The following is a 22,355-nucleotide window of genomic DNA, read 5'->3' as shown; positions in this document are numbered from 1 at the left end:
TATGTTCACAGCAATGAATATGAATGAATGTAAAACAGTTGTGTACATTTTGTTGTGTTGAAGAAGAAGATCCCTTACCCAAATGGTCCCCTCCAAAGGTTTTGGACTTCAACTCCCACCAGGCCCAGCCAGCATGACCAATGGTCAATAATGCTGGGAGATGTAGCACAAAACCTCTGGAAGGCTGCAGGTTGCAGAAGGCTAATGTAGGGACTATTCAAATATTCAAAGACATTTATTTGTATCCAGATATTCACAAGCACCTGTGGTGACAGAGTCTTACCAGATTCAACCTTTGGAATGAGGTAGATATCTTGACTTTCATCCCGCCGCTGCAGAGTCTCCTTGGGAACATTTTCATCCGCTTTGGGTTTGGAGACACTGCCCTTCCGCTCACCATCCAAGGACTTTCTTCCTCTTCCTCTGGAGTTGTGGCCGGTTGTGCCTGTGTCACTTTCTGTAGCGGAAATTGGTGGTGTGCGCTGCTTACGGGTGCGGGGTGGGCTGGGGCTAGGGCTGCTGTCACTGTTGGTCACACCTTGGGCTTCCTCCGCTTCCAGCTCATTATTAAAATACCGCTGAAATGCAACCTCAGCGGTGTATGTTCTCGCCGGGCGTCCATGCCTCTTTTGAGTGCCGGATTGACCACGGGTTCCTCTTTTCTCCATGTTCATGTCTCTGGGCAGAAGGAGACATAAATGCATGTGGCAAAGCTGAAATCATGTGAACAGCCTACAATCGCAGATATAGTGCAGTGTAGAAGTAGTCACCCTCCAATCCAGCCATTCAGTGCTAACTAAACAGGGGCATATTGTACAGCAGACTAGGCTGAAAAGCCCAGGATGGAGGATGTGGTCCATCCATGCTCAGGAGGATGGGGGATGGATGGAGACCTTCCAGCTCCCCCCTCCCCCCGCCCCAGAAAGAAATACATCGGCAGGCACATGGGTGAATCCTGGAAAGCCCAGGAGGATGGGGGATGGAATCCTTCCAGCTCCCCCCTCCCCCCGCCCCAGAAAGAAATACATAGGCAGGCACATGGGTGAATCCTGGAAAGCCCAGGAGGATGGGGGATGGAATCCTTCCAGCTCCCCCCTCCCCCCGCCCCAGAAAGAAATACATCGGCAGGCACATGGGTGAATCCTGGAAAGCCCAGGAGGATGGGGGATGGAATCCTTCCAGCTCCCCCCTCCCCCCACCCCAGAAAGAAATACATAGGCAGGCACATGGGTGAATCCTGGAAAGCCCAGGAGGATGGGGGATGGAATCCTTCCAGCTCCCCCCTCCCCCCACCCCAGAAAGAAATACATAGGCAGGCACATGGGTGAATCCTGGAAAGCCCAGGAGGATGGAGGATGGAGGCCTTCCAGCTCCCCCCTCCCCCCGCCCCAGAAAGAAATACATCGGCAGGCACATAGGTGAATCCTGGAAAGCCCAGGAGGATGGGGGATGGAATCCTTCCAGCTCCCCCCTCCCCCCGCCCCAGAAAGAAATACATAGGCAGGCACATGGGTGAATCCTGGAAAGCCCAGGAGGATGGGGGATGGATGGAGGCCTTCCAGCTCCCCCCTCCCCCCGCCCCAGAAAGAAATGCATAGGCAGGCACATGGGTGAATCCTGGAAAGCCCAGGAGGATGAGGGATGGAGTCCTTGCAGGATGCCTTCCCCCCCAGTTCCCCCTGCTCCTCCATCTCACCCCAAAATCACTAAGCATAGGGGCACATTCAGGTAAAGTAAACATACCTTCACTGTAATAAAGAAAAAAGAAAAAAGGTTGAACTGCAGTGCCGTAGAACACGGGGATGCAGAGAAAGAAACACCCTCCTTGCAGCAGCTGGGACGGAGCAGCAGCGGCGCCTGTTCTAGTTTGTCTCTGGACTCTGGAGTCTAGCTTGGAGCAAGTGAGGCTGCTGCACGACTGCCGTCCTATGTGAACTAAAGGCGGGAATCCAGGGGATAAATGGTCGATGAGTTCCCCCCCCTCAATTATCTTCCTGGTGGGGTGGGGGGGTGGCCTGGAGGGATCTCGCTCACCTGACCTCACCTGACCTGAACCTGACCTCACACATACAATAAAAGTATAAAACAAAAGATGAGGCTATGCAGCTCAGCCTCAGGGCAGGCAGGCTACGTGCACTTCGTGACCCTGTCCCTCCCAGCAAAAGAAAGCCGCGTCGTAGCAGGAAAGGAAACTGCATGTTTATTAAATAGTTTCATGAAATCCCTTTCGCCATCTTTCGTCCTAATTTGCGAAGTTGCCTACATAAATACCTTCGTAAAACTTTCGGCAGATAAAAAAAAAAGTGCTGCATGAGCTCACGTTCGGGTAAACCTGGGCACCTCGTCTCGGGAAAGGGTTCGGCGAACCAAATGTGACTGATTTAGAGCCCATTTCACTTTCGAGAGAATTTCTCTGACCTCCCTACAGTATATAGCATTCTTCCAAACATTGCAAGTATTATTAAATCTTCAATCCGCTACACCACAAACGGTAAACCTTATCTTTCAATATCATAACCTCAGTCTTATAGAAAAGAAATGGGAGCAAACAATCCATTTCCATTGGCCATATGTTACCATTCAGTTAACGCGTATTAATAAACATTAAAGGTTTAACCAACAAGAAATGGTAATGATAATAATACCAGAATAATATTATTAATAATAATCAAAAGAAAAAAAAGTTTACAAAAAAGATAAATAAAAAACAAAAGCAAATCATTTGTATATTTTAAGTAATATCATATCTAAAAATATATTTATATGTGTACACACACATATACACACAAATAGGCATTTTATTACAATATAACACACAAAAAAGGAGAAAGAAAAGAAAAACATGCAAACATTTACTCTGGCATACTGCCTAGACAACTTATCAGCTAAAGCCCAAACAGCACTTCAAAAAAACAGTAAAGATGGCTAAGTTCCAACTCCGGGGGCTGAGAGAGTTGGTTCTCTTGTTTTAATTTTAATTACCAATTAAAAATGCTTCTGCAGCATCAGGATCCAAAAATCTTTTCATCTGGCCTTCAAAAAGAATGCAAAATGTAGCTGGATGTTTAATATGATATTGCAGGTTAATTTTCTTTGCCAAACTTCTTGCCTTGGTGAATTGCTTTCTTCTGTCAGCGATGCCTTTAGTATAATCATGAAAGAGCATAATCTTGTCATTTGCTGGTCCCCACCGGAGCTCACCTCATTCTCTTGCCAGACGCATGAGGTAATTTTTTGTGGAGACTTGTGAAAAGTGAACAATAACAGTCCCAAAAGTCCCTTTAGTGCCATGTATTGAACCAGAAACATGATATGCATGCTCAATATCGAGTAAAACATCAGATGGTAAAGCAAATAGCTCATGCAAAAGCTTATCCATAAATTCAGCCAAACCTATATCAGTAGCCATGTCTTTAATATCAAGGATGCAAAGATTCGCTCTGCGTGTGAAGGCCTCCAGTTGAGAAATTCGAGCAGACAAAACATTGTGAGATGCTTTCATGGCCATTTCATGAGCAGCAACCCGATCTTCAAGATCATTAACCTTCGCTTCCATCTTTTGAAAGAGATATTAATTAAATCCACAGCCCCCTGAAGGGCGGTTATTGAGTCCTGAATTGTTTCAAGTTTCTTTGACTGCTCTGGTAGCTGAGAAGACATAGTTTTTATCAAAGCAAGCAACTCCTCTTCATCTCCGGCATTTCTAGAAACCTTTGCCAGGGGAGCAATGGGGTGGGTAGGTGGCATTCTCAAGCCTTTCCTTTTTTCCTTTGGTACTGCCATCCCCCACTTTCCAAAGCACAACAAGCAAGTACAATTGCAGAAAAAAAAAAGCAAACACTTGCGCAGATTTAATTACAGGTCGTCAGATATTGCTGGTAGTTTAAATTCAGAAATGCTATTTGGAGCCGTTTGTCCTTGTGTCTCCTAATTGCTTAGGAGTTTCAAACAGCGTTCAGTAGTAGGGATGGACGAAAGTCACTTACCTGATCCCGAAGCTTGCTTCGCAGTGGGGGGGAGGCGCTCCGTTTCTCCCCCTGAAATGCTGGCCGGTTCTGGCCGGCGGGGAGCACCCCGTCTCTCCGGCCGCGAATCCTGTTGTCCTGCTGGGACGCAAATGGCGGCGTCCCTGGCCTGCAGTCAGCCGTGATAGGCTATGTAAATCCTTACGTAGCCTATCACGGCTGACTTTGAAAAAAAAAAAAAGTGCGTACGCATTTGTGTTCCTTATTTTGGCACGGGTAGTCTACATAAATATTTACGTAGACTATGGCGAAAATAAGGGCAATGCTACGTAGCCTATCACGTACATAGCCTATCACAGTGTTTTTTTAAAATCTAGCCATGATAGGCTACGTAAATCTTTACGTAGCTTATCACGTTTGTTGTTTTTGTTTTTTTTTTACACTTGGAAATGGCGGCGGCGGCAGCTGGTCAGAAGACCGGCCGCCGCCGCTTCTGAACCGCGTGAGCCGTGAGCCGCCGCCATGAGGGACATTCACCAAAGGTAAGTCCCATCCTGGGGGGGGCGGGGGGGCGGACTGTTTCTCCACCAATTTCGGGGGGGCCGAATGCGTTGGCATTCGGCCTCCCAAAGATTCGTGGAGAAATTCTCTGACATCCCTATAGTAGTTGACACTCCGGCATCTAATCTTAGATTCCAGCCCCTCTGTTTCTCCGCAGAAGCAGCTGTTCTTCCAAGATTTCATCCGGATGGTACTGTAAGCTTCCCCTTTTAATTCCAGGGGAAGATAAAAAGGTTTCACAACCTTTTCCCAGCTGTTTGAGATACGCAACCTGTGGAGCTCCACAAGTCGCTGCCTGACGCCATGGCTCCAACCGGATATCGGAAGTTCCATTTTTTTAAGCAATTGTGCAAACTTGGGAAGCAAATTCTCCTGTCCATCAATTCCACTGGCAACCCCTGCAGAGTTAGGAGAGATGGAGAAAAACATCTTTCTCTCCAGTTCCCCCCAATGCATCATATTTATTATGTTGCTCTCATGTACCCCCCCAGCTTCGTTTTCCGACACTATAGAGCCCCAGGTGTGATCACCTAAGGAAGGTGCTTCAACCCCCGGATTATTTTGGCTACCCTCTTCTGCGCCTTCCTTGGTTCCCTTTTTGGGTTGCAGTTGGGCGTGTGGTTGTTGAGCGATGTTAACGCATGCACGGACCAACCATCCCATCTCTCTCTCCCCTTTGCAGGACAGGGGACGGCCTCCCCTCACCCCAAAGTCTTGCCACTATGCGACGCAGCCAGACTACCATGCCCTTTTTGAGCATGGAGTTAAGAAAAGGCTGGTGATGGGGTTGGTGGGGGTGTCTGGAAACAAAGCGGGAAACAAAGGTGACAATCCGATGTCGTGTCATGGCTACGAGAGTGCTGGATGCCCCAAGTTCAAATCTTGCATCAGGCATGAAGCTCCATACAGTGGCGGATTGGGCCTCTCCCTCTCCCAGTTGCAGGTCTCCCCGTCTGTAACCCCGGGGTAATAATTCTGGCCTTCCATTTAGGGGTGTCATAGCGGTGGCTGAGACAATGCATGTACAGTGTGTTGCTAGGATTTAGTGAAGATGGGCCATCTGGGCAAGCTTCCCAGGTCTGGGAGTGTGCGAACAGACAGCGTGGGGTTGTGGACTGAGGCCTGGACCTGGGTTCTAATCTCTGCTCAGCCGTGAAGCATGCTGGGTGACCTTGGTCAAACCACCTCTCTGTCAGCCTACCCTTCCCTTACAGGAGGATGGTGACTGGGACGAGGAGGAAGAGGAGGCTGGAGAGGAGGGAGAAGGAAAAGAGGAGGAAGAGGAAATGGAGGAGGAGGAGGAAGAACCCCATCACGAATCAGATACATTATTTTTTAATCACTGAACATTTTGCCTGTTGCTACCAGGGCTTATCGAATTGTGTCCCTGGAGACCCTGGGGTAGCTTACAAAATGATGGGTTTGGCCTCAGTTTTAGAGAATTGGCACCACCACCAGGATTCCCTGAAAGGCAGCTGGCTGTTGTGAGTCGCCTGGGGCATGTTGTCGTTTGTGGCTCGTGCAGCTCAGGAGTATAGGAGAAGCTTTGAGGGCAGAAAGTCCTGGGTTTGATCTCCACTGTCTCCAGGGCCCGGGAGCGACCCCTGTCTGAACCCTGTGGCTGCCAGTTGGCACAGCATGGAGCTGGACGGGGCCCGTTTCTGTCTCGTGATGAGACCATCCCCTGGGGTTCATCCTAAAACACCCTCCGTACGCCTTTGCAGCTGGGGTGGGCAATGCCAGGGCCTTCAGGTGATTTGGACAATGACTCCCACAATCCCTGACCATTGGCCATGCTGGCTGGGTATGATGGAAGTTGTAGTCCATTTGGAGAGCCCTCGTCGGGGTTCCACAGTTAGGGCTTGATATTCCTTAGCAGAGAAAGTTTATAAACCCTGTTCCAGGGGTAGGAGGACCAGACCATCAACTTCAACGAACTGCACCATCTTTTCCTCCTCCTCCTCCCAGCCAGGATCATGGTACAGGCAAGCCCCAGCCTACCCTGAGGAGGCTTCAGTGACTTTGTGTTCAAGGCCTGCCGTTCCTTGGTTACGAGTCACACTCTTTTGGCTTCTTGCCCCTCAGCCGCCAAGGAGGACCTCTTGTGACGTGAGACCGGCTGAGCAAGAAGAACGGAGCCATGCCCGTGTTCTTTTCTCTCCCTGTGCCAGTGTGGTGGCTGCCTGGGCCACCGATAGGGATGGCAGAGAATTCTGCCACGGATCACGGTGAGGCCGAATGCCAGTGCATTTGGCCCCCCGAACTCCATGGCAGAACGGCCTGCCACCCCCCCGCCCCCCTGCGGATCCCCCGTGGATCCCCCCCCGGGATGAGACTCACCTGGGGCAGATCTTCTGACCGGCTGCTGCGCCGCCATTTCCACTCTTGTAAAAAAGAAATAAAAGAAAAGAAAGAAAGACGTGATAGGCGATGTAAAGATTTACATAGCCTATCATGACTAGGTTTTTTTTTTAAAAAACACGACGTGATAGGCTACGTAAATCTTTACGTAGCCTATCATGGCTGGGTGGGTTAAAAAAAAAAAAAGCGTACGCAAATGGTGGCGGCTACAGCCACTGCCATTTGCGTCCCTTATTTTTGCCCTCTTAATCTACATAAATATTTATGTAGGCTAAAACGGCGAATCAAAAAGGGACGCAAATAGTGCCTGCTACGCTATTTGCATTCCCCTTGATTTTCGCCGTCATAGTCTATGTAAATATTTACGTAGATTAAGAGGGCAAAAATAAGGAACGCAAATGGCAGCGGCTGTAGCCGCCTCCATTTGCATACACAGTTGTTGTTGTTGTTGTTGTTTTTACCCAGAGCCCTCCACAGCCGGAAATCCAGCTGTGGACGGCTCTGGCCTGGCCGGCTGGTCTGCGGAGCTGCCGCAGAGCACAGCCAGCCACGGAGGATTCCAGGGGGAGGGACGGAATGCCTCCCCCCCCATCAACATAATCCGCAAACGGGTAAGTGACTTTCATACATCCCTAGTCACCGATTCAGGACAGGCCTAATGTTGCTGACCCAGGCCAGGAACCTGCAGTGTCACCGGGACTGGGGTGTTTCAGCCCCCAAAGAGGGGAGGGGGATTTGGGCAGGGGCGTGGCAACTATCACACAATGGTGGAGCTGTCAGTTCCGGGTGTCTCCTGTTAAAAGGACCATGAAGCGAATGAGCCTTCTCTACCTGAGAGCCCAGAGAATTAGTGCCACAAAGAGAAAAGCAACCTTCCCCTCCAGATGTATTGGACTACACATCCCATCATTCCTGGCCAGCATGGCCAACATGGCCAACATAGTCTGTGTGTGTTATTTTGTGTTTATAATACTGGGCTGTTCCTATATACTACAGGTGTTCAACCTTGGTGGGCTGTGTCTGGCCCTCTTGGGATCCCAATCTGCCCCACTGGTGTTCCCCAGAAGGCCACACCCCTTTCCCCAACCCCCAACCCCCAACCCTTTGATGGTTTCCCAGCTTTCGCACCAGGTTTCCCCTTTCCGGAGAGTTTGCAAATCCTCTCTGAAGCCGGAGTGACTGGTAGGAAGACCTTTCCACTGCAACATGCTGAGATTGTGTGTCTTTTTGGTCCCGCCCCTTCTGCCTTTGGTCCCACCTACCCCTGAGATGTGGGCCCTGAGAGCTTCTCTGAAGCGGAGGTTTGACACCCCTGTTATATCACAGTCTATTATATTACAGGGGTGCGGAACCTCCCTCAGCCCACTGGCCAAATTCCGTTTCAGAGGAGCTCTCAGGGGCCACATTCCAGGGGTGGGTGGGGCCAGAGGAAAAAGGGGTGGTGCCAAGAATCCATCTAGTTTGAGCTCAAAGCTCTTACTGCCAGTAGCTCAGCCTTAGGAGAGGCATTTCGACCTTGGAGAATGGGGGAGAAATGTGTGAAAGCCGGGAAACCACAGAATGATTGGCGGTTAGAGAAAAGGCAGTGGGAACCAGATTGGGGCCCCAGGCAGGCAGGATTGGGGCCCTGGATCCAAGATTCCACACCCTTGCTGTATTATAGGGATTTGCGTCCCTGTGCAGGCTGCCCAGCGGCCGGATGTCCGGCTGTGAGAGTGGAGTGGAGTGGAGCCGGCCGGAGAGAATTTCGGGGGGAGGGACGGAACACCTCCCCCCCACTGCGTATGTCACCTTTTGAAAAGGTAAGTGACTTTCGTACATCCCTAAGAATTTCATTCAGTAAGAGCATGAGGAAGAAACCCAGGGGAGTAGCTGGGGCAAGTTTGTGGCAAAGTAAAAAATAAAATAAAAATAAACTGTAAACATAACACCACATAACTCTGAGCTTTTCTACAGGAGCATTTATTGTGTGCTCATCTGTCCGTATGCATGGTTGTTTATGGGTTCTTTAGACAACATCGTCTCCAATTTCACGTCTGTTTTTAAAGAGCACTTTCGGCATGTTTTTGAAAGCAAGGAAATGTGGTATTATTTGCAAGCGCAAAAGAAAATGAGATTTCCGCTGGTGTGATCACATTCTTCCACTATTCCACAGTGCCACCTAGAGGTGATGTAGCAGAAAAGCAGGAAAGGAAATTGTCTTTGCATGGTGCTCGGATCTCAATGCTGCAACTAGGGATGTCAGAGAATTCCGCAACAGATCTCAGTGAGGCCGAATGCCAGTGCATTTGGCCCCCCGAAATCCATTGCGTAACGAAGCCCCCGCCCCCCCACCCCACGAAAGACGAGCAGGACGAAGGCTCCGCTGCCCCCACCCCACGAAAGGCGCGTGAAACGGAGCACTTACCTGCTCCCATCCGCGCTGCTTTGCGAATGGTGGCTGTCCTGTGGCCACCATCCGCTTCCTCCTCTTCCTAGCTGTGATAGGCTACGTAAATACTTACGTAGCCTATCACGGCTAATGCAGGGATGCCATTTGCGTCCCTGCGGAGGCCGTGATAGGCTACGTAAGTATTTACGTCGCGGGGGGGGAACCCAGTGTACGCAAATGGCGGCAGCGACCGCCATTTGCGTACGCTGGGGTTTTTCCCCCTGCCATGATAGGCTACGTAAATATTTACGTACCCTATCATGGCTCAATACAGAGATGCAAATGGTGGCGGCTACGACAGCGGAGCCGGCTGGGCAGGATTCCGGGGGGAGGGATGGCGCGCCTCCCCCCTCCGCACGGATTGCCCGGTGTGGAGCCAGGTAGGTGTTTCGTACATCCCTAGCTGCGATGAAACAGCCTCATGTAGAAAAGCTCATGGTCCTTGACCATCCTAAGGGATGCCACAGTTCTGATGGCCTCTGCGCCTATGCAGAGTGACCTCCTCTGAAAGGTAGGAAAGTAAGAGGAGCCCTGCTGGATCAGACCAAAGGCCTCTCTGTTCTAGCATCCTGTTCCCACAGTGGCCAACCAGCTGCCTGAATGGGGAGCCCCCAAGCAGGACATGCGTGCAAGAGCAGCGGCCTGCTCAAGTTCTCCAGCACCTGGTATTCAACACAAGAGGTTCCTATCTTGCAGCAGTGAGTTCCATTAGTTAATTCCACATTGCAAGAAGCAGAACGTCTTTTCACCTGCCCTGAATTGCTGGTCCTGAATTGAATTGGCTGTTCTGGTGCGAGTGAGGCAAGAATCCTTCTCACCGTCCACGTTCTCAGGGGCTGAGGATGTCTGGCCCTCCAAATGTTGTGAGACTATGCTTCCCATTATCCCCAGACACTAGGGCTAATGGGAGTTGGAGTCCAGTAACATCTAGAGCAGCTCTCCCCAACCTGGCGCCCTCCAGACATTTTGGACTACAACTCCCAGCATCCTGAACCATTGGCCATGCTGACTGGGGCTGATGCGAGTTGAAGTCCAAAACATCTGGTGGGCACCAGGCTGGGAAAGGCTCTCCCTGCCTGCCATTGAGCTGTTACAAATGAGGAGACTGTGAGAAAAATAAGAAAGGTGGCAACGCTGAACCAGCACTACAGACATGGTTGAATACGTCAGGATTTGAACTCAGACTACCAAGAGTGGAACACTCAATGCCCTGGGCCTGGAGGGAGGGATCTGTTGACTCACTGTGGGTTTCGGTTTCTCCTACATCCTCTTCTTTTTAAAAAATCTCAAGTCTTTTCTGTCCCATTTATGAAAAAATACGTGCATTTTGGTCAGTTCTTATTTTAAAAAACCAGCTGCTACAAAATTCTTGCCTGTTCTTAGCCAGTGTTTCCCAAATGCCTGACAGCAGATGCGGACACTATTGCCTGTCCCCCCATCCCCAAATTAACGTTGCAGGCATAATGGCACTCTTGTCTGCCCCAGAGAACTTTGCTTTTATAAAGTTTGCATGAGATCCAGCCACCCTGAGAGGAGCCCGCCACTGCCCCCTGGCTATTCTCTGTGGGTCCCTGTTCTGTGCATGCCAGAGCGGAAGGAAGGAAGGCCAGACTCATGCAAGGAGACTTTCTCCTTGGGGGTAGATGCTGCGATGCCCCTGGGGAGTTTTTCATCAGAGGAAGAGCTCGAGCAGGGCGGCAGCACCTCATGCTTTCAGCTCAAATATGCTGGTCTTTTGGGGGGCCCACTCCCTTTGCCTTCAGCTCCACCGACCCCGGGAATGCATCTCTGAAATGGAATTTGGCCCTTGGGCAGGAAGAGGTTCCGCACCCCTGGGCTCAAGACCTCAGAGCCAGATGTCCTCAGGGAACAGGGCACAGAGCTGCCCAAAACAGTCCCGGGTCATCAGGAGCGATGCCTTCAGCTCTGCCCCCGCCTAGCCCCTGAGCAAGCCAGTGTCCAGGCTAGGATGGTGGCCAGGTGAAGGAGTGCCCACTTGCTGAAGAGGACTCCTTTTGTGCAAGGCTTTCCTCACAAGGAGATGTCTGACAAAGTGCCTGTGATGTCCTGCTGCTGAGTCTTGAGTGGGGCTCTGGAAACTCCAGCTGAGAAGCTCTCTAGTGGCTGGAACAACATCTCTTCGCCAGCTTTGGATCCAGAGTACGTCGCCTCTGTCGGCACACCTGTAAGTCACCTTGGGCTGCCTTTGGCAGCTCGCCCGCTCCTCTTGCTGGATCCATGAGTAGCATCCATTGTGAGTCCTATGTAGAGTAGAACCATTGAAATGAATGGGACACAAGTTGTCAGTCTGTTCCTGGCCTACTGGCTTCCTTCACCATGGTTGATATTCGCAGGGCCCAACGGGAGGCCTGCTGCTTGTTTCCAATTCACAAAGAAGAGAAACAGGTTCTCAGGATGTAGTAAAAATGTAACCTAAAAGCCATTGTATGTGTCTTAAGCAGCACATAGTACTGTAAGAGCTGCGCATGCCTGGAATGAGCAGACAGTAACCCTAAGATAAGGTTGCTAAGCAAACCGCTGGCAACCAATCAAAAGAAACACGCTGGCTGAGGAATGCAAGCTAAGTGATAAAACTGTAGCGCGGAGGTTGCCCAGGGTCGACTCTGCTTTGAGCGTGAGCTCCTTTGTCGAACTGTTTGCAAACAATAAAATCGAGTTGGACCCAGCCTGAAGTTGACTCTCCTCTTTGGGGCAAATTGGACTAGCCTCCGGGGGGCGAAACTAGCATTTTGTGCAACAATTTGGCGAGCAGTCAGGAGTCCCTTGGACCACCCTGGGGTCAAACGACAGAACCGGCAAAGGTGCCTGTGGGGCGCGCCGGACCGCCTTTGAGGTCTGCCACGGCACCAGAGAACGGGGGTCGGGACACCCAGGAGGTTAAAGGCGTGGACTCCATTGATTTAGTCAACCAGGCTGAATGGGTCTGAAGAGACGGCACTAGGGTGCTGGGCGGAGTAAGTACTTGATTTCCCTTCTGTCTTTCTGTTTGAGTTGCCTTCGGAGCGTCTGAGGTTTGTCAGACTCCGTGTCAGTGTCGGAGGTTTGTCAGGCTCCGTGTACTAAGATGTCGAAAGGCAAGCTGGTTACACTCTGTCAATTGGACTGGCCAGCATTTGGAATTAGTTGGCCAGACATAGGATCCTTTGGTGTAAATCTTGTAAATGCTGTATATAAAAATGTGGTGAATAATGGGCAATGGGATCAATTCGCCTATATTGATGGGTGGTTGAATTGGTGCGGAAAGAATCCCCCTTAGTTACAGAAGTGTAAATGTGCAAATGTGTTACTGGCAAAGGACCGCAGGGGCAAGAGACCCCGGGTGGTGTCTGAATCAAGTAGTAAGAGATAAATTTGCCTCAGGGAAGGTGAGGTTATCAGCATTTGGATGAGTGCCAACCAAAATCCACTGAAGGTGAGAAAAGGTTGAATATAAAGTTCAATATTGTAAAGTCATGATGGTATGCTCCGAGGTGAAGCCCAAAGCCCCTGTTCCCCCCGATTCAAGCCCCACGGAAGGAGCTTGAAGACTGGGAGACCCTGCCCAAGGTGCCCTGAGCTCCCCCCGGTCTGATTCGGTCTGTTAGGTTGGGAGGAGAGGTTGTTGGGGGAGGGAGGGAGGGAGGGGGCCCGCCAGAGACAGTTTGTCTGCCACCGTATCCAAGTTTGTTAGAAGAAGCAAAAGCAGTTGAAAAAGTTGCAACTTCTGAAGAAAGAGATTTGTTTGACGACTTAAAGACTGTGGCAAAATCAAGAAACAAAGACAGAGCAAGTTCTTAAAATATCAGGGTCTGTGTGAGCTTCTCTCTGTCAGCCTGCTCAGAGCAGAGCCAAGGGGGACTTGCCTAACCCCCCTTCGCCGCGGCTGGTTTAGCCTTAGCAAGCAGAGAGGCTGGAGGTGTCTGTGAGGACCTGACAAAAGAGTGAGATTTGCAAAAAAAAACAAGAAAAGCATCACAGCTGGAAAGCTGAGCAGCACTGCTCTGTTCTTATCTGTGGAGGAATCTAGAAGAGGTGTAAGGTTACACCTTCCCCATTCGAACTGATGAAGAGACACAGAGCTTTTGTTAAAACGCATCCCTTCTTTATGGCCCAAAGCCTTCTTTGTTAGAGGCACTCTGCACATGGACTGGAACTTTGGACAGTTAAAGACTTGCCGTAAAAAGTACTGTGAGGCTTGTCATAGCCTTCAACTCCCGTTGTTGTAGATTGTGTGTTTGTTTGTGATCAGCTCAGTGTACAGTTTGATTTGTGATTTCAACACTCAGATAAAAAGCTGCATTTGACTGAAAGAACTGGGTATATTTAGGCTTGAGAAGAGAAGACTGAGAGGAGATCTGATAGCACTCTTCAAGTACTTAAAAGGTTGTCCCAGAGAGGAAGGCCAGGATCTCTTCTCAATCATCCCAGAGTGCAGGACACGGAATAATGGGCTCAAGTGACAGGAAGCTGGATTCCGGCTGAACGTCAGGAGAAACGTCCTAACTGTCAGAGCAATACGACAATGGAACCAATTACCTGGGGAGGTGGTGGGCTCTCCCACCCTGGAGGCCTTCAAGACGAGGCTGGACAGCCATCTGTCAGGGATGCTCTGATTTGGATTCCTGCGCTGAGCAGGGGGTTGGACTCGATGGTCTTGTAGGCCAACCCTACTATTCTATGATTCTATGAATACACAGGTTCATACGGGAAGAGGTGTGCCATCAGGTATTGCGCTCCCGAGCCATGTAAAGCTTTATAGATCAAAACCAGGACCTTGAATTGGGCTTGGAAACATACAGGCAGCCTTTTTCAGTCCGCAAAGCAGCATGCAATAGATTTCTACAAAATTGCAAAATAACCCCTTCTAGCCACCTTCCTCAACCTGCTGTGTTCTGGATGTGTTGGCCTGCAAATTCCAGCATCCCCCAGACTGCAAAGCTGGCTGGGGCATGCTGGGAGTCGTAGTCGGATACACCCATCTATATGGAAGTAATATGTCGCCATCTTGGCTAGTAGCTGTTGATTGCCTCTGTGAAACGGGAACATTAACGAGAGCAGTGTTTGGCGGACCCATGAGTGCTCCTTGAGAAAGTCATGGCTTAATCATCTGCCACACCAGTAAAATAAAATTTTAAAATGCCACGCGCAATTAAAACAATAACTATTCAAGCCACAGCGTAAACTCCAAAAGCCCCAGTGGATGAAATAGATTTTGGCAGTTGCCGTGATCATTGCCACTTCGCAGAGTTGTCCAGGAATGCCCTCTCACTTGTCGACGCCTGCTTCTCCTCTGACAGAGATCTTCAGGAGATCGGGCCAGATTCGCACACATGTGTGATTGGCGTGTAAGAGTTGAGGAACGTGGGGCTTCACCCTCAGCCCTCAACTGCCCTAAAGTTTTCGCTGAGTCCGAACATCCGGTGGTACTCAAGCGATGCCCGTTGAGGCCTTCAGAGTCATTGCTGGGGTTAATTACAAGCAGGGCCAGCGTCAAGGTTTGGCGTGGTCGGGCACCTGCCCAGGGCCCATACCCCAGCAGGGGCTCTGACAAGAACCCCCTGGAGTTGCACCTCCTTTTCCCCATTTCAGCCTGCTTGTCCACCTGACAGCAGCACCCAGATGACAGTGGTGGAGAGAGGGAGAAGGAGCGGATGTTGCTGCCTACTTTCTCCCTGGCTCTTCACCTGTCGAGCAAGCAAATGGTAGCAGTGATGAGGAAGAGGAGAATGAGGAAGCGTGACTGGTGACCATGGTGGTAGACTCAGTGAGGGAGGAGGGGGCCCACAGCGGGCCCTCCAAAGCCTAGAGGCAGCACTGCTCAGAAGACAGGAACTTGGGAGCTCCGAACTTTGTCTGCCAACTCCTTCCCCGCCCCCCCCGCCGCCGTTCCTTGTGGCTGAATGAATTGCATGACGCAAGCATGCTATGCAAACCTGCATGACTCATGTAAGCCGCCTTGAACTCCTGTGTGGTGCGGATGATTAGCGCAGGAAGAGCAGGGCGGCGGGGGTAAATGTGCTTGGTTAGGCTGTGGACTTAAAGGGCGAAGCGCAGAGTCTTCAGACCAGGGAGAGCAGCTTCTCCCCTGAGCTGAGCGAGTCGGGAGTTAATTGGCACCCTGACGCCTGCTGCTTAAAGAGGGAGGCTGGTCCATCCCAAGCCGAAGAGAGTTCTGGCAGGTGTGGTGGCGTAGGAGTGCGGGCATGACCCCCACTTGCCTTGTCAGTGGCTGATGGGTTGCGCTTCCCTTGAAAAATCCAAAGGCGCAAGAGGGCGCGAGTGGGGGCGGGCAGGGCGTGTGCACGAGGGGGGGAGGGGGGGTGCGCACACGTGAGGGAGGGGGAGGGTAAGCGCGTGAGAGAGAGACCTTCACGCTAAAATGATCCAGGGGCTGGTGCATCTCCCCTATGAGAGAAGGTTACAACAGCTGGGATTGTTTAGCTTGGAAAAGGGTAAGTGAGGGGAGGCATGAGAGAGGTCTGCAAAATTATGCCTGGTGTGGAGAACGCGGATAGGGAGACATTTTTCTCCCCCTCTCAGAATACTAGAACCCAATGGGATCATCCCATGAAGCTGATTGGTGGGAGAATCAGGACAGATCCAAGGAAGGACTTCTACACACAGTGCAGAGTTAAACTATGGAACTCCCTACCACAGGATGTAGCAATGGCCACCCATTTGGATGGCTTTAAAAGGGAGTTGGACAGATTCCTAGAAGAGAAGGCAATCAGTGGCTACTAGTCCTGATGGCTATGGGCTACCTCCAGGACCAGAGGCAGTGAGCCTATGGACACCAGCTTCAGGGGAACATGGGCGGGAGGGTGCTGTTGCGCTCATGCCCTGCTTGTGGGTTCCTGGTCGACAGCTGGTTGGCCTGTGTGGACAGAATGCCGGACTAGATGGACCCTTGGTCCGATCCAGCAGGGCTCTTCTGATGTTCTTAACTTCTGGAAATCCTTTTTAGTTCAGATATGAATTCCCACCAGAAAAATAAAACTGCCGTTATTGTTGGCAAGGGATGGGTTGCACCTCACAAAGGCTGGGAAGAATGTGTTTGGCTACAGCATGAAGAACTTCATCAGGAGGGCTTTAAATTGAATCCTACGGGGAAGGGAGATGTAAAGTTTGGGGTAACAATGGACGAAGGCTCATGCACCGCAGCAGAGAGAACAGCTTTAATAGCACCCAATAATAGTCTTCGGACACATGTAGGAAGAAAGCCAGACTATGAAGCACATGGTCTTCGGTGTCTATATACTAATGCTCGGAGTATGGGAAACGAACAGAACGAACCTGAACTCTTAATACAGGAGGGAAATTATGACTTGATAGGTGTAACTGAGACTTGGTGGGATGACTCTCATGACTGGAATACAGCAACTGAAGGATATAACTTGTTCAAAAAGAACAGGAGGAACAGAAAGGGAGGTGGGGTTGCACTGTATGTGAAAAATACCTATCTCTGCACAGAAATACAGGAGGAGGAGCTTGGTAGCCCCATCGAGAGCAGCTGGATCAAAATAAATGGATCAAAGAATAAAAGGAACCTGATGGTCGGAGTCTACTACCGGCCACCCTATCAAGGAGAAGACAAGGATGAAACTTTTGAAAAGCAAGTAGCCAGTGTTTTAAGGAAGCATGATGTAGTAGTAATGGGGGACTTCAATTTCCCTAATATTTGTTGGGAGACAAATTCTGCAAAACATGGCCCCTCCAGGACATTCCTGACTTATGTGGCGGATAACTTCCTCCTACAGAAAGTAGAGGAAGGAACTAGAGGATCGGCTATCCTTGACTTGATCCTAACCAACAGAGATGACTTAGTGGATAAAGAAGCAGTTACAGGAACTCTCTGGGGAAGCGACCATGTTGTACTTGAGTTCGTGGTTCTAAGGGAAGCAGAAGCCGAGTGTAGTCAAACGCATACCCTGGATTTTAGGAAAGCTGATTTTAATAAACTCAGAGCAATGATCAGTAAGGTTCCATGGCAAGCGACGCTAACGAGAAAAGGAGTCCAAGATGGGTGGGAGCTTTTAAGAAAGGAAATTCTCAAGGCACAATCACAAACAATTCCAACAAGAAGAAAAGGTGGGAGACAACGGAAGAAGCCAATGTGGCTTCACAAAAAGCTTAGAGATGACCTGAAAACAACAAAGGACACATATAGGAAGTGGAAAGAAGGCCAAGTAACAAAGGAAGAGTACAGGCAGGTAGCACAGAATTTCAGGGATGGTGTCAGGAAGGCTAAAGCTGAGAACGAGCTGAGGTTAGCGAGGGATGCTAAAAACAACAAAAAGGCTTTCTTCAGCTACGTGCATAGTCAAAGGCAGAGGAAAGAAATGGTGGTTCAGCTCTTAAATAAGGATGGCAAAATGATAACAGATGACAAAGAAAAGGCAGAGGTGCTTAATTCCTGCTTTGGCTCAGTCTTCTCCCAAAAGAGGGTCTATGACCCCCCTGGCAAAGGCGAAGTACAGGCTGAAGGGGCAGGATTGCAGCTTGAGTTCGATAGGCATGTGGTCAAGGAACACCTAATTACCTTGCATGAGTTCAAATCTCCAGGGCCAGATGAACTGCATCCTAGAGTAATAAAGGAACTGGCCGAAGAACCCTTAGAACCGCTGTCTATTCTCTTTGAGAAATCATGGAGGACAGGGGAAGTGCCAGATGACTGGAGGAGGGCTAATGTTGTCCCTATCTTCAAAAAGGGTAAAAAGGAGGAACCTGGGAACTACAGACCAGTCAGTCTGACATCAATCCCTGGGAAAATTCTGGAGCAGATGATAAAGCAATCCATCTGGAAGCACCTTGAAAACAATGCAGGGATTACTCAAAGCCAGCATGGATTTGTCAAGAACAAGTCCTGCCAGACAAATCTGATCTCATTTTTGGATCAGGTAACCTCCCTTGTGGACCATGAGAATGCTTTGCCCGTAACATACCTTGACTTCAGCAAAGCTTTTGACAAAGTGCCCCATGATATCCTGATGAGCAAACTAGCTCAAGGTGGGCTAGATGAAACAACGATCCGGTGGATCCACAGTTGGCTACAGAATCGGACTCAAAGAGTGCTTATCAATGGGACCTTCTCAAACTGGGGAGAGGTCACGAGCGGGGTACCGCAGGGCTCGGTCTTGGGCCCAGTGCTCTTCAACATTTTTATTAATGACTTGGAGGAGGCGGTGCACAAAATTGGGCGGGATAGCTAATCCTTTGGAAGACAGAAACAAAATTCAAAGTGATCTGGATAGATTGGAGCGCTGGTGTTGCACAAAATGCTAGTTTCGCCCCCTGGAGGCTAGTCCAATTTGCCCCAAAGAGGAGAGTCAACTTCAGGCTGGGTCCAACTCAATTTTATTGTTTGCAAACAGTTCGACAAAGGAGCTCACGCTCAAAGCAGAGTCGACCCTGGGCAACCTCCGCGCTACAGTTTTATCACTTAGCTTGCATTCCTCAGCCAGCGTGTTACTTTTGATTGGTTGCCAGCGGTTTGCTTAGCAACCTTATCTTAGGGTTACTGTCTGCTCATTCCAGGCATGCGCAGCTCTTACAGTACTATGTGCTGCTTAAGACACATACAATGGCTTTTAGGTTACATTTTTACTACAATTCCCCCCTCAAAAGGCTTTTCTCAAATTTATACTCTCTTTGGTCCCGCGGTGGACTACGCACTTAAAGGCGCAAACTATTATCGCTGTGGCATTGACGGTTTTCTCTAAACAGCAAGTGAGGCCTGGGACGCCCTTGTTCTAGCTACTAGAATGTTGACAACAAAAACACTTTTTTTTTGAACTTTTGGAACTCAGTTTTGTTCCGTTCATCAGGAACCCTTGAAAGGAGAGCGCCCTCTTTCTGCAGAGCTACTTGAGTCCTTTCAGGGGTTCATTATTCCAACGGTGCCCTTCAGGTGGGTCAGCTTCCGGTGTGACCCTCTCTGGTGCAGGTGATGCCTTTATTCAGTGTGATGAATCCACTTCTTTTCTTTGGCGACTTTCATAGCAATGGGAGTGGTAAGTAGGATCTGAAACAGACCCTTCTGCTTCTTGGTAGGTGGTTCATCTTTCTAGGACTGGATTAGCACCCAATCGCTGGGATTGAGATTATGCACTGGAGCATCTAAAGGCCAGGATTGGTGCGGTGTCGCAAACCTGTGAAAACAAAACAGACTGCAAAGCAGTAACATAACCTTGAATCTTAAAACTTTTACTTTTAAATTCACATTTAAGCTATCAGCCATAGGTGATATCCGAGGTGGGCGCTTATGGAACGTTTAAAAGGTGTCAATTTAATACTTCCCTTGGGGGCGCACCGTACTCGAGTCAAGGTGATTGGCAAGGCCTGTGGCCTTTCAATTTAATCTTTCAACAAATTCTAATGAGCATTGTCTTTAAGGTGCGGTTCATCTTCTCAACTTGACTTGTAGATTGAGGTTTCCAAGGGGGGTGTAGCTTCTAGTTAGTTTGTTATGCCTGGGCCACTACTTGCGTTACTTGTCCAACAAAATGGGGCCCCTGATTTGATTCACTCTCTTTAGGTAACAAGAGCTTAGGGATTACTTTTTAACAGGATCTTGGCTACTGTCTGAGCGGTGCAGTCAATTGCTTTTATCATTACTAGCAGGTACCGATAGCCATGAGTCTGGGGCAACTCTGAAAAGTCAATTTGAAATCTCTGAAAAGGATAGTAAGCACATGGGCGACTTCTCATTTGAGCTGGGGGCTCAAACATCCTTGAATCATTTTTGAGGCACAAAGGGCAATCAGCCACTGTTCTCAGGTCTTGGTCTAACCTGAAGGAGGTGCTATTTGCCTCGGGCGCACCTAAAATTGGGGTGTTAAAGGGGGACGATCCCTTTATTAGCTAACCATAATTTTTGAACTTTTCAATGAGCGGCTTCAAGCCTGCACAGGTGGCTTTTTTCAGAGGATACTGCCTCACGCACACAGGGCTCTCCCTTTTTAAAGAAGATTTTAACTGGTGTCATGCATTTGCTCGGGCAGGGGTTCTGTCTGCCCACACACATGGATCAACATTCTCTAAAATCTCAGTCTCTTTGGCCTCTGACACAATCTTGATTGCTTGAAGGGCCATTCGATAATTTGAGCCCTGCATTGCTGGCAGCTGTACTACAATCTGATTATCACTGAAGAAGATTTTAGCTTGCAGTTTTGTTAACAAGTCCCGCTCCATGAGGGCAACCAGGTATGCAGATGAAACTACAAAGGCATGTTCCAGTATATTATTTCCAGTCTTCGTGAGGAGGGGCTTACACAGGGATCATAGAAAATGTGGCTCCAGTATCTACTAGGGCTTTACAGTCCTCGCCACCAACCCTTACTTTTACCTTGGGATTCTCCCGAGTGTTTGTTCGTAGGGTGGTGGCCCTTCAGCTAGACTCCCCCCCACTGGAGGACTCTGCCAGCATTTGGCAGCCTTAAGGGTGAGTCTCTTTTCTTTTTTCTTTCAGCTCTGGACAATCTTTCTTTTAATGTCTCTTCTCTCGGCAATACTCACATTTATTGAGCCTCGGTCGGCCCTTTCCTTTTCTGCCTCTCCCCCCCACTGTGGTCGCTTCTGTGCTCTCAAGCTGCTGTTTATATCTCCGCCCATGGTGGCTGCCAGCATTGCCTTTTCCTTTTTCCAGGAATGGCACTTTTTTATGTGCTCTCATGTGCACCATAGCTCTAAAAACTTCATGATCTGGGGTCTGATAAGGCTAAAGCAGGCGGTGATATTAAGGCTTGCTTCAATTTAAGAAAAGCCTTTTTTATTTTAATTGTCCACTTCTAGTGGGTAATATTTTTGTTAAAGCTTCATACGGGGGCTTCACCCCTTTTTATGGCTACTATAGCCTCCCTCTTGTAACAGGCACACTTATCTTTTGGCTTGCCTGTTCTGCAGATCATGTTTCAAATTCTCTGTGCCATGCACCAGTTTTAACTCTTTGTTTTCTCTGCAAGTTAGGCTGTTTGCCATTGCTTCGACAGAGACTCGCTTGCTTAGATCTTCAACGACACACATTTGGGATAAGCTTTCTTTCTTTTTTAAGCCTTTTTGTCTGCTACTTTCTTCTGCCTTCTTTTATACCTTTTTCATATCATTAAAATCTAACACCATGACTGGAAAACATTTGTTTTGTATAGTAGGGCATGGTGGAGCAGATCTACCCGTTATACTGCTCCTCTGACTGCATGGTCAGGGCCCATCAAAATCAAGGGAAGGGCGTTCTCATATGTGGAAAGAGTTCCAAGCCACCATTTTTGCATCGGCAACTCCACACTGCATGAGTTTTGGCAGAGTGTCAGGTTTGCCTCTGAGCAAATGGAACGTCAGAACAGTTCAGATTTTGAGAAAGAGCTGGAACACATGGGGCAGGAACTTTCTTAGGCTTCAGAAACACAGCTGGGCTTAGAAGTATCACGGGAGAGTGGGGGACTCTCTCTCTCTCACCTCTTAAGTTAAGAGAATTTGCTGCCCCCCTTTTTAAAGGGAAACTAACTTTCGTAGTTTCTCTTTGAACTTTTTGAAGGCTGTTTCCTTTGTAGTCTATGAATCTCTAGAAATTTGTATCTGTATGCTTCATTAGGGTAAATGAAATCAAAGCCTTGGAAATCATAGAATCATAGAATAGTAGGGTTGGAAGGGGCTTACAAGGCCATCGAGTCCAACCCCTTGCTTACTGCAGGAATCCAAATCAGAGCATCCCTGACAGATGGCTGTCCAGCCTCGTCTTGAATGCCTCCAGGGTGGGAGAGCCCACCACCTCCCCAGGTAATTGGTTCCATTGTCGTATTGCTCTAACAGTTAGGACGTTTCTCCTGATGTTCAGCTGGAATCCAGCTTCCTGTCACTTGAGCCCATTATTCCGTGTCCTGCACTCTGGGATTATTGAGAAGAGATCCTGGCCTTCCTCTCTGGGACAACCTTTTAAGTACTTGAAGAGTGCTATCAGATCTCCTCTCAGTCTTCTCTTCTCAAGGCTAAATATACCCAGTTCTTTCAGTCAAATGCAGCTTTTTATCTGAGTGTTGAAATCA

Source organism: Heloderma suspectum, chromosome W (genome assembly GCF_057233095.1).
Source record: "Heloderma suspectum isolate Gila_16-S chromosome W, 16-S_ref, whole genome shotgun sequence".
In the NCBI taxonomy this organism is placed as follows: Eukaryota; Metazoa; Chordata; class Lepidosauria; order Squamata; family Helodermatidae; genus Heloderma; species Heloderma suspectum.
This window is presented reverse-complemented; position numbering follows the sequence as displayed.